The 12357-nt window shown below is 47.7% G+C and overlaps 1 non-coding gene across 1 annotated transcript; it reads left to right on the plus strand.

Moving 5' to 3' along the window:
- The first annotated feature begins 11284 nt into the window (after positions 1-11284).
- On the plus strand, positions 11285-11359 carry Trnas-cga (transfer RNA serine (anticodon CGA)). The gene has a single exon. It is a non-coding gene; the product is annotated as a tRNA-Ser (tRNA).
- Positions 11360-12357: the final 998 nt, after the last annotated feature.

Raw genomic sequence — 12357 nt, forward strand, 5'->3', positions numbered from 1 at the left:
GGAAAGACTCTCACACCACTTGGAAAGCCACAACTGGATGCCTTTCATCTCTCTGAGGTGGCTGTAGGAAGTACGAGTGCGTGTCTTGGTGGCATGGCTGCCTGCATGCTTCCCACGTTTGCACCACAGTGGTACTTCTAGCTGTGAGCATCCCTATTATAGGGTAATCACAGATGGCACTCGTAACTATGCCACTACGCTAACTGTTGGCGGACGACAGTGAATACCAGGTGCCATATGAGGCCATCAGATCAAAGTTGACGTCGGTTCTCCAGGTGTACTAATTTTTTCTCACAATGTAGTTTCCTCTTGATTTAACGGCTTATGTTCCGTGTAAAGGATCCACTCCAGACAAATAACATCAGAAAAGACTTTCTCAAATTTAATTTGTATTCGATGGTAACAAATTGCTCTTCTTCACAAACACTTTATTTGCCTTGCCATTGTCAGGCGACGCTTTATATCCTCCCTACGTCGACCATCGACACTTATTTTGTCGTCCAAATGGCGAACCTCGTCTACTACATTTAGCGTCTTATTTGCTAATCTAATTCCCACGGCATCTACTACACCCGTTACTCATGTTCTTCTTTTGTTGATTTTCATATTATCTCCTTTCAAGACACTATCCGTTCATCCAAAAGCACTTCCAAGTCTTTTACTGAAGTTTAAATCTTCTGGGTTATTAGGCCGCGTCATATTTCTTCTAAAATGATCGACGTTTCGACCCCTCTGCTGGGATCTTCCTCAAGACCTTCTGGTGTCCACTACTACTAGAACAGAACCAGTGTTCTAGTGGTAGTGGACACCAGAAGGTCTTGAGGAAGATCCCAGCAGAGGGGTCGAAACGTCGATCATTTTAGAAGAAATATGACGCGGCCTAATAACCCAGAAGATTTTAACTTCAGTGACAACGGCCGCGAAAGCCTGCAGACTTACATAACTCCTTTACTATCTCTGACAGTATTACAATATCCCTGCAAACCTTATAGTTTTTCCCAGACGCTGAAAATACTTATACAGTTATAAAGTTCTTTTACTTAGCAGACGACCGGTTTCGTGCTCTTGTATGCCCATCTTCAGGTATCGTACTGAAAATAGCAAGAGACGAAAGATAATTTTCACACCCAATAATATACAAAATCAAAAAATACATAAGAAATTTAAAAATATTTTTAAAAGACTCCCGGTCGGGTTAGATGCTGTGAAACGTAAGTCAATGCCAAAGTGACACCAGATAGTTCACGGACGACTGCCTGGGTAAAGAAACATGCAAAGAATAACGGGACACTTCCACTTGGTGCTGTGACCGCGAACGCCGCATGGGACGAGTAAAAGACGCTGTGAGCTACCAACGAGCGCAGAACATGGTATAGCGGACGCGAATGAGGAAGCAAACTGGCGAAGCATTGTTGCTAAAGCACTGCCCTCTGTTGACGGAAAGAAAACGTGGGGCCACTAGTTCGGTCGTTCACAATTTGAATTAGTGATTTACATTTAAAATGAAGAATAATGATAAAGTAAAGGCACATTACAAAGAAAGTTACACGAAAAACGTTAAAAGTGAGTTTTGCGTGGTCAAGGGACATGTTGAACAGGGCAGTACAGTAAAACTGAGTGGGAGCTGCAACATAAAATTTATGTATAAACCTTGAAACGCAATGAAACTTTTTCCTTTATACGAGGGGCACGCAAGTTTTTGGAACAACACGCCACAGTCGTTGGTTAAAAGAACATATACATGTGCTACTCTTATTTACTAAATTAAAAACTTGCATACCACTTCTGTAAAGGAAAAAAACATTTCATTGCGTTCTCCAATTTATACGTAGATTTTATGTCGCAGCTCTCAATTAGCTTTAGTACTGTTCTGCAATGCCCTCTTCAACATGTTCCTTTACTACGCATAACGCACTTTTAATGTTTTTATGTAACTTCTTACGTAATATTTCTTTTCTTATTATTCTTCTTCATTTTAAATGCAAATCACTAATTGAAATTGTGAAATGCCGGGCTAGTGGCCCCGCGTTCTTCTTCGTCCGTTATTCCACGTTCTGCGCTCGTTGGAGGCACACCGCGTCTTTTACTCGTCCATCGAGGCGCTCGGGGTCACATCACCAAGTGGAAGTGTCCTGGTATTCTTTTCATATTTCTTTACCCAGGCAGTTGTCAGTAGCACTGTCTGGTGTCACTTTGGCATTGATTCAGGTTTTACAGCATCTAACCGGAGCGGTGATTTTTTTAAATGTTTTAAATTTTTTGAGGATTTTTTGTTTGTTTTTCATGTATATTTCTGCGTGTATAAATCATCTACCGTCTGTTGCTATTTTCAGTATGACACCTGAAGACTGGGGAATAAGAGCCGGAAACCGGTCGTGCGATAAATAAAAGAATGTTACAACTGTAGCGGTATTTTCAACCTCTCTGGTATAATGCTCAGCCGTGGATGGTACCTCCGACAGGATTGCCTATCGTTTTTATTTCTTCTCCCAGAACTTGAATTCCTTCCAAATTTTTCTTGCGTTTCCTTTATTCTTTGCTTAGTTCAGACATCGAATAACGTCGTGCATAGGATATATCCCTGTCTCACTCTCTTCTCAACTGCTGCTCCCTTCCTCGCCCTTTGACCCTTGTAACTGCAGTGTGGTTCCTGTGCTAGTTGCATATAACTTACCGCTCCCTGTATTTCACCCCGCTGCCTCCCGAATTCTGTACGTCTGCCGATGCTCTAAACACAGTTTTGCCTTTCTGTGGCCTATTTTCTAGGACCAGTTTTGGCTCGCGTATACCTGTATTTCTCTCGAACCCAAATAGATCGTCAGTGACATCGGTTTCTACCTATTTTCACTTCCTTCTCCAAATAATTCGCTGAGTATTTTGCAACCAAGAATTATTAAACTGATAGTCGGGTAGTATTGACACCTGTCATTATTTGCTATCTCTGGAATCAGAATTATTACATTAATCTTGAAATCTGAGGATATCTCACCTGTCTAATTCTTATGGCACACCAGTTCGTCTAGCTCTCCCAACGATATCCTCAGTTCTGTAGCGTATCCACTGTATTCGGTAAAAAATACGCTAGGGCGGAAGTCAGTTGCAATACAGCCGCCATAGCCAGGCGAGAGCGTTATGCGATGCAAAGCAAATCGTGGACGACAGGCACTGCGCAGCGCAATTACATGGCCGACGTATAGCGCAAAGTTTGCATCCGCGATGAAGTATGCGTGCAAAATCGTTAAAAACTATTCTCCATATATCGCTATGAAAACGATCGCCATGAAATATTTATGAAAACTTGTTAACAAACATTCTTTGTACATCGCCAGATAAGCTGTGAGAGCAATGGAACTGTGCATGTGAAGTGCAATAACGTTTTTAGCGCATCGCCTAATGATATTTACCGCGATACAACTCTGCAAAATAAGGAATTGGTAAACAACTTACCTACGATCGCGACGCACAGAATTGAAGACAACTCCACCGGTGGAGGAATTTTGGATGGGACTTCAGGGAATGTAATGTTCTCGGAATACGACGGCCACTATTACCTGGACAAATCGAGGACGGATGCCTTCATTTTGCCGTCCGAAGTCTTGCATCTATGCCTACAAGGAACTTATGCTGTGGAATGGAAATCTACTGGTCTTCAATCAGGCGACACGTGACCTTGGAAGCACAGTGTTATCAGTGGAAATAAACAGTGCAACGAGTGAACATGCCCACGTAACGGTTGTCAATCCGTGACGTCGATATGCAATAACATTTACATTATGCAGACTACCAAAACAATGCTTACCTTTGTGTTATTATAGTATGAACTGCAAACAACGACACGTCGTACAAGGAGAGCTAATTTGAAACGTGAAGACATTTTAAAAGCAATTCTTTCCATGAGAGACAATGACCAATAACAAAATGCATTTTGCTGTAACATATGTAGTAGTTTTAAGATTATTATACCTGATTCAGATATTAGTGCATATTTTTTGTAAAACCTTCACGGAGTGTCCTGTCACAGTGGTGTCCTGCGCACACGCACATTTGACTATATATAAACTGAGATCACAGTGTCGAGAGTTCAACTAACGGCTACTGCCACACTGAAATACACGTGACTGCGCATGTGCGGCAGTCGCAATACCAACAATGAAATCTTGTGTGTGCACGCGCCTGTTTCAAATATTGTACACCATCACTTGAGTTTGAATATGCAAGTAAATGTTGTACTGAATGTGCTTTAGGGTGAATTGCTCGCCTGCAGGTCGCCCTTTCGCCTCGCAATTCAGGAGGCCTTTAACGGCATATTTGTAGGATGGGCGTGGATATATTACAAAAACGTAGATATAAGTTGAGAACATAAACAAATAATTACTAAAGATGTTAACTGGTATGAGCGGTGGTATCGATTGTGGTGTGTAACTACTGAAACATTAGAATAATCACGCAGTTCAGTTGTCTTGGCGAGAAGACTGGCACCAACAGAATTAATGTGTCTAAGTAATTTAATTTAGTGCAATACAGTGATATTATTTAATGTTGTGTTTCATTTATGTTGCAACCTATTGTTCCACTTAAACGGCGTCTTGGCATGACTAAGGGTTCCGTGTTACAAATATTATCAAAGGTCCAGTAGGAACCAATGCTTTGTAATTATTCAATCTACGAAGTCCGATAAAGAAATAGTTTCATAAAAGTAACTTACAGTCAAACGTACAATGAATGGAACTTACGCAAATGTCCCTGTCAATCTCCCAAAGTTGTAGAAACTGATCATATACTATTATCATTAACTATTATTATTTGTCTGTTCTCTGATAGTCTCAAACCAGACATGAAAAGCCACGACAAATCAAATTGGTAATTTCGTACCTATACCTTTTATTGTTTCCAGAATGAGATTTTCACTCTGCAGCGGAGTGTGCGCTGACATGAAACTTCCTGGCAGATTAAAACTGTGTGCCCGACCGAGACTCGAACTCGGGACCTTTGCCTTTCGCGGGCAAGTGCTCTACCAACTGAGCTACCGAAGCACGACTCACGCCCGGTACTCACAGCTTTACTTCTGCCAGTACCTCGTCTCCTACCTTCCAAACTTTACAGAAGCTCTCCTGCGAACCATGCAGAACTAGCACTCCTGAAAGAAAGGATATTGCGGAGACATGGCTTAGCCACAGCCTGGGGGATGTTTCCAGAATGAGATTTTCACTCTGCAGCGGAGTGTGCGCTGATATGAAACTTCCTGGCAGATTAAAACTGTGTGCCCGACCGAGACTCGAACTCGGGACCTTTGCCTTTCGCGGGCAAGTGCTCTACCAACTGAGCTACCGAAGCACGACTCACGCCCGGTACTCACAGCTTTACTTCTGCCAGTACCTCGTCTCCTACCTTCCAAACTTTACAGAAGCTCTCCTGCGAACCATGCAGAACTAGCACTCCTGAAAGAAAGGATATTGCGGAGACATGGCTTAGCCACAGCCTGGGGGATGTTTCCAGAATGAGATTTTCACTCTGCAGCGGAGTGTGCGCTGATATGAAACTTCCTGGCAGATTAAAACTGTGTGCCCGACCGAGACTCGAACTCGGGACCTTTGCCTTTCGCGGGCAAGTGCTCTACCAACTGAGCTACCGAAGCACGACTCACGCCCGGTACTCACAGCTTTACTTCTGCCAGTACCTCGTCTCCTACCTTCCAAACTTTACAGAAGCTCTCCTGCGAACCATGCAGAACTAGCACTCCTGAAAGAAAGGATATTGCGGAGACATGGCTTAGCCACAGCCTGGGGGATGTTTCCAGAATGAGATTTTCACTCTGCAGCGGAGTGTGCGCTGATATGAAACTTCCTGGCAGATTAAAACTGTGTGCCCGACCGAGACTCGAACTCGGGACCTTTGCCTTTCGCGGGCAAGTGCTCTACCAACTGAGCTACCGAAGCACGACTCACGCCCGGTACTCACAGCTTTACTTCTGCCAGTACCTCGTCTCCTACCTTCCAAACTTTACAGAAGCTCTCCTGCGAACCATGCAGAACTAGCACTCCTGAAAGAAAGGATATTGCGGAGACATGGCTTAGCCACAGCCTGGGGGATGTTTCCAGAATGAGATTTTCACTCTGCAGCGGAGTGTGCGCTGATATGAAACTTCCTGGCAGATTAAAACTGTGTGCCCGACCGAGACTCGAACTCGGGACCTTTGCCTTTCGCGGGCAAGTGCTCTACCAACTGAGCTACCGAAGCACGACTCACGCCCGGTACTCACAGCTTTACTTCTGCCAGTACCTCGTCTCCTACCTTCCAAACTTTACAGAAGCTCTCCTGCGAACCATGCAGAACTAGCACTCCTGAAAGAAAGGATATTGCGGAGACATGGCTTAGCCACAGCCTGGGGGATGTTTCCAGAATGAGATTTTCACTCTGCAGCGGAGTGTGCGCTGATATGAAACTTCCTGGCAGATTAAAACTGTGTGCCCGACCGAGACTCGAACTCGGGACCTTTGCCTTTCGCGGGCAAGTGCTCTACCAACTGAGCTACCGAAGCACGACTCACGCCCGGTACTCACAGCTTTACTTCTGCCAGTACCTCGTCTCCTACCTTCCAAACTTTACAGAAGCTCTCCTGCGAACCATGCAGAACTAGCACTCCTGAAAGAAAGGATATTGCGGAGACATGGCTTAGCCACAGCCTGGGGGATGTTTCCAGAATGAGATTTTCACTCTGCAGCGGAGTGTGCGCTGATATGAAACTTCCTGGCAGATTAAAACTGTGTGCCCGACCGAGACTCGAACTCGGGACCTTTGCCTTTCGCGGGCAAGTGCTCTACCAACTGAGCTACCGAAGCACGACTCACGCCCGGTACTCACAGCTTTACTTCTGCCAGTACCTCGTCTCCTACCTTCCAAACTTTACAGAAGCTCTCCTGCGAACCATGCAGAACTAGCACTCCTGAAAGAAAGGATATTGCGGAGACATGGCTTAGCCACAGCCTGGGGGATGTTTCCAGAATGAGATTTTCACTCTGCAGCGGAGTGTGCGCTGATATGAAACTTCCTGGCAGATTAAAACTGTGTGCCCGACCGAGACTCGAACTCGGGACCTTTGCCTTTCGCGGGCAAGTGCTCTACCAACTGAGCTACCGAAGCACGACTCACGCCAGGTACTCACAGCTTTACTTCTGCCAGTACCTCGTCTCCTACCTTCCAAACTTTACAGAAGCTCTCCTGCGAACCATGCAGAACTAGCACTCCTGAAAGAAAGGATATTGCGGAGACATGGCTTAGCCACAGCCTGGGGGATGTTTCCAGAATGAGATTTTCACTCTGCAGCGGAGTGTGCGCTGATATGAAACTTCCTGGCAGATTAAAACTGTGTGCCCGACCGAGACTCGAACTCGGGATCTTTGCCTTTCGCGGGCAAGTGCTCTACCAACTGAGCTACCGAAGCACGACTCACGCCCGGTACTCACAGCTTTACTTCTGCCAGTACCTCGTCTCCTACCTTCCAAACTTTACAGAAGCTCTCCTGCGAACCATGCAGAACTAGCACTCCTGAAAGAAAGGATATTGCGGAGACATGGCTTAGCCACAGCCTGGGGGATGTTTCCAGAATGAGATTTTCACTCTGCAGCGGAGTGTGCGCTGATATGAAACTTCCTGGCAGATTAAAACTGTGTGCCCGACCGAGACTCGAACTCGGGACCTTTGCCTTTCGCGGGCAAGTGCTCTACCAACTGAGCTACCGAAGCACGACTCACGCCCGGTACTCACAGCTTTACTTCTGCCAGTACCTCGTCTCCTACCTTCCAAACTTTACAGAAGCTCTCCTGCGAACCATGCAGAACTAGCACTCCTGAAAGAAAGGATATTGCGGAGACATGGCTTAGCCACAGCCTGGGGGATGTTTCCAGAATGAGATTTTCACTCTGCAGCGGAGTGTGCGCTGATATGAAACTTCCTGGCAGATTAAAACTGTGTGCCCGACCGAGACTCGAACTCGGGACCTTTGCCTTTCGCGGGCAAGTGCTCTACCAACTGAGCTACCGAAGCACGACTCACGCCCGGTACTCACAGCTTTACTTCTGCCAGTACCTCGTCTCCTACCTTCCAAACTTTACAGAAGCTCTCCTGCGAACCATGCAGAACTAGCACTCCTGAAAGAAAGGATATTGCGGAGACATGGCTTAGCCACAGCCTGGGGGATGTTTCCAGAATGAGATTTTCACTCTGCAGCGGAGTGTGCGCTGATATGAAACTTCCTGGCAGATTAAAACTGTGTGCCCGACCGAGACTCGAACTCGGGACCTTTGCCTTTCGCGGGCAAGTGCTCTACCAACTGAGCTACCGAAGCACGACTCACGCCCGGTACTCACAGCTTTACTTCTGCCAGTACCTCGTCTCCTACCTTCCAAACTTTACAGAAGCTCTCCTGCGAACCATGCAGAACTAGCACTCCTGAAAGAAAGGATATTGCGGAGACATGGCTTAGCCACAGCCTGGGGGATGTTTCCAGAATGAGATTTTCACTCTGCAGCGGAGTGTGCGCTGATATGAAACTTCCTGGCAGATTAAAACTGTGTGCCCGACCGAGACTCGAACTCGGGACCTTTGCCTTTCGCGGGCAAGTGCTCTACCAACTGAGCTACCGAAGCACGACTCACGCCCGGTACTCACAGCTTTACTTCTGCCAGTACCTCGTCTCCTACCTTCCAAACTTTACAGAAGCTCTCCTGCGAACCATGCAGAACTAGCACTCCTGAAAGAAAGGATATTGCGGAGACATGGCTTAGCCACAGCCTGGGGGATGTTTCCAGAATGAGATTTTCACTCTGCAGCGGAGTGTGCGCTGATATGAAACTTCCTGGCAGATTAAAACTGTGTGCCCGACCGAGACTCGAACTCGGGACCTTTGCCTTTCGCGGGCAAGTGCTCTACCAACTGAGCTACCGAAGCACGACTCACGCCCGGTACTCACAGCTTTACTTCTGCCAGTACCTCGTCTCCTACCTTCCAAACTTTACAGAAGCTCTCCTGCGAACCATGCAGAACTAGCACTCCTGAAAGAAAGGATATTGCGGAGACATGGCTTAGCCACAGCCTGGGGGATGTTTCCAGAATGAGATTTTCACTCTGCAGCGGAGTGTGCGCTGATATGAAACTTCCTGGCAGATTAAAACTGTGTGCCCGACCGAGACTCGAACTCGGGACCTTTGCCTTTCGCGGGCAAGTGCTCTACCAACTGAGCTACCGAAGCACGACTCACGCCCGGTACTCACAGCTTTACTTCTGCCAGTACCTCGTCTCCTACCTTCCAAACTTTACAGAAGCTCTCCTGCGAACCATGCAGAACTAGCACTCCTGAAAGAAAGGATATTGCGGAGACATGGCTTAGCCACAGCCTGGGGGATGTTTCCAGAATGAGATTTTCACTCTGCAGCGGAGTGTGCGCTGATATGAAACTTCCTGGCAGATTAAAACTGTGTGCCCGACCGAGACTCGAACTCGGGACCTTTGCCTTTCGCGGGCAAGTGCTCTACCAACTGAGCTACCGAAGCACGACTCACGTCCGGTACTCACAGCTTTACTTCTGCCAGTACCTCGTCTCCTACCTTCCAAACTTTACAGAAGCTCTCCAGCGAACCATGCAGAACTAGCACTCCTGAAAGAAAGGATATTGCGGAGACATGGCTTAGCCACAGCCTGGGGGATGTTTCCAGAATGAGATTTTCACTCTGCAGCGGAGTGTGCGCTGATATGAAACTTCCTGGCAGATTAAAACTGTGTGCCCGACCGAGACTCGAACTCGGGACCTTTGCCTTTCGCGGGCAAGTGCTCTACCAACTGAGCTACCGAAGCACGACTCACGCCCGGTACTCACAGCTTTACTTCTGCCAGTACCTCGTCTCCTACCTTCCAAACTTTACAGAAGCTCTCCTGCGAACCATGCAGAACTAGCACTCCTGAAAGAAAGGATATTGCGGAGACATGGCTTAGCCACAGCCTGGGGGATGTTTCCAGAATGAGATTTTCACTCTGCAGCGGAGTAAAGCTGGCAGAAGTAAAGCTGTGAGTACCGGGCGTGAGTCGTGCTTCGGTAGCTCAGTTGGTAGAGCACTTGCCCGCGAAAGGCAAAGGTCCCGAGTTCGAGTCTCGGTCGGGCACACAGTTTTAATCTGCCAGGAAGTTTCATATCAGCGCACACTCCGCTGCAGAGTGAAAATCTCATTCTGGAAACATCCCCCAGGCTGTGGCTAAGCCATGTCTCCGCAATATCCTTTCTTTCAGGAGTGCTAGTTCTGCATGGTTCGCAGGAGAGCTTCTGTAAAGTTTGGAAGGTAGGAGACGAGGTACTGGCAGAAGTAAAGCTGTGAGTACCGGGCGTGAGTCGTGCTTCGGTAGCTCAGTTGGTAGAGCACTTGCCCGCGAAAGGCAAAGGTCCCGAGTTCGAGTCTCGGTCGGGCACACAGTTTTAATCTGCCAGGAAGTTTCATATCAGCGCACACTCCGCTGCAGAGTGAAAATCTCATTCTGGAAACATCCCCCAGGCTGTGGCTAAGCCATGTCTCCGCAATATCCTTTCTTTCAGGAGTGCTAGTTCTGCATGGTTCGCAGGAGAGCTTCTGTAAAGTTTGGAAGGTAGGAGACGAGGTACTGGCAGAAGTAAAGCTGTGAGTACCGGGCGTGAGTCGTGCTTCGGTAGCTCAGTTGGTAGAGCACTTGCCCGCGAAAGGCAAAGGTCCCGAGTTCGAGTCTCGGTCGGGCACACAGTTTTAATCTGCCAGGAAGTTTCATATCAGCGCACACTCCGCTGCAGAGTGAAAATCTCATTCTGGAAACATCCCCCAGGCTGTGGCTAAGCCATGTCTCCGCAATATCCTTTCTTTCAGGAGTGCTAGTTCTGCATGGTTCGCAGGAGAGCTTCTGTAAAGTTTGGAAGGTAGGAGACGAGGTACTGGCAGAAGTAAAGCTGTGAGTACCGGGCGTGAGTCGTGCTTCGGTAGCTCAGTTGGTAGAGCACTTGCCCGCGAAAGGCAAAGGTCCCGAGTTCGAGTCTCGGTCGGGCACACAGTTTTAATCTGCCAGGAAGTTTCATATCAGCGCACACTCCGCTGCAGAGTGAAAATCTCATTCTGGAAACATCCCCCAGGCTGTGGCTAAGCCATGTCTCCGCAATATCCTTTCTTTCAGGAGTGCTAGTTCTGCATGGTTCGCAGGAGAGCTTCTGTAAAGTTTGGAAGGTAGGAGACGAGGTACTGGCAGAAGTAAAGCTGTGAGTACCGGGCGTGAGTCGTGCTTCGGTAGCTCAGTTGGTAGAGCACTTGCCCGCGAAAGGCAAAGGTCCCGAGTTCGAGTCTCGGTCGGGCATACAGTTTTAATCTGCCAGGAAGTTTCATATCAGCGCACACTCCGCTGCAGAGTGAAAATCTCATTCTGGAAACATCCCCCAGGCTGTGGCTAAGCCATGTCTCCGCAATATCCTTTCTTTCAGGAGTGCTAGTTCTGCATGGTTCGCAGGAGAGCTTCTGTTAAGTTTGGAAGGTAGGAGACGAGGTACTGGCAGAAGTAAAGCTGTGAGTACCGGGCGTGAGTCGTGCTTCGGTAGCTCAGTTGGTAGAGCACTTGCCCGCGAAAGGCAAAGGTCCCGAGTTCGAGTCTCGGTCGGGCACACAGTTTTAATCTGCCAGGAAGTTTCATATCAGCGCACACTCCGCTGCAGAGTGAAAATCTCATTCTGGAAACATCCCCCAGGCTGTGGCTAAGCCATGTCTCCGCAATATCCTTTCTTTCAGGAGTGCTAGTTCTGCATGGTTCGCAGGAGAGCTTCTGTAAAGTTTGGAAGGTAGGAGACGAGGTACTGGCAGAAGTAAAGCTGTGAGTACCGGGCGTGAGTCGTGCTTCGGTAGCTCAGTTGGTAGAGCACTTGCCCGCGAAAGGCAAAGGTCCCGAGTTCGAGTCTCGGTCGGGCACACAGTTTTAATCTGCCAGGAAGTTTCATATCAGCGCACACTCCGCTGCAGAGTGAAAATCTCATTCTGGAAACATCCCCCAGGCTGTGGCTAAGCCATGTGTCCGCAATATCCTTTCTTTCAGGAGTGCTAGTTCTGCATGGTTCGCAGGAGAGCTTCTGTAAAGTTTGGAAGGTAGGAGACGAGGTACTGGCAGAAGTAAAGCTGTGAGTACCGGGCGTGAGTCGTGCTTCGGTAGCTCAGTTGGTAGAGCACTTGCCCGCGAAAGGCAAAGGTCCCGAGTTCGAGTCTCGGTCGGGCACACAGTTTTAATCTGCCAGGAAGTTTCATATCAGCGCACACTCCGCTGCAGAGTGAAAATCTCATTCTGGAAACATCCCCCAGGCTGTGGCTAAGC

This window comes from Schistocerca nitens, chromosome 1 (assembly GCF_023898315.1).
Source record: "Schistocerca nitens isolate TAMUIC-IGC-003100 chromosome 1, iqSchNite1.1, whole genome shotgun sequence".
Lineage (NCBI taxonomy): Eukaryota > Metazoa > Arthropoda > Insecta > Orthoptera > Acrididae > Schistocerca > Schistocerca nitens.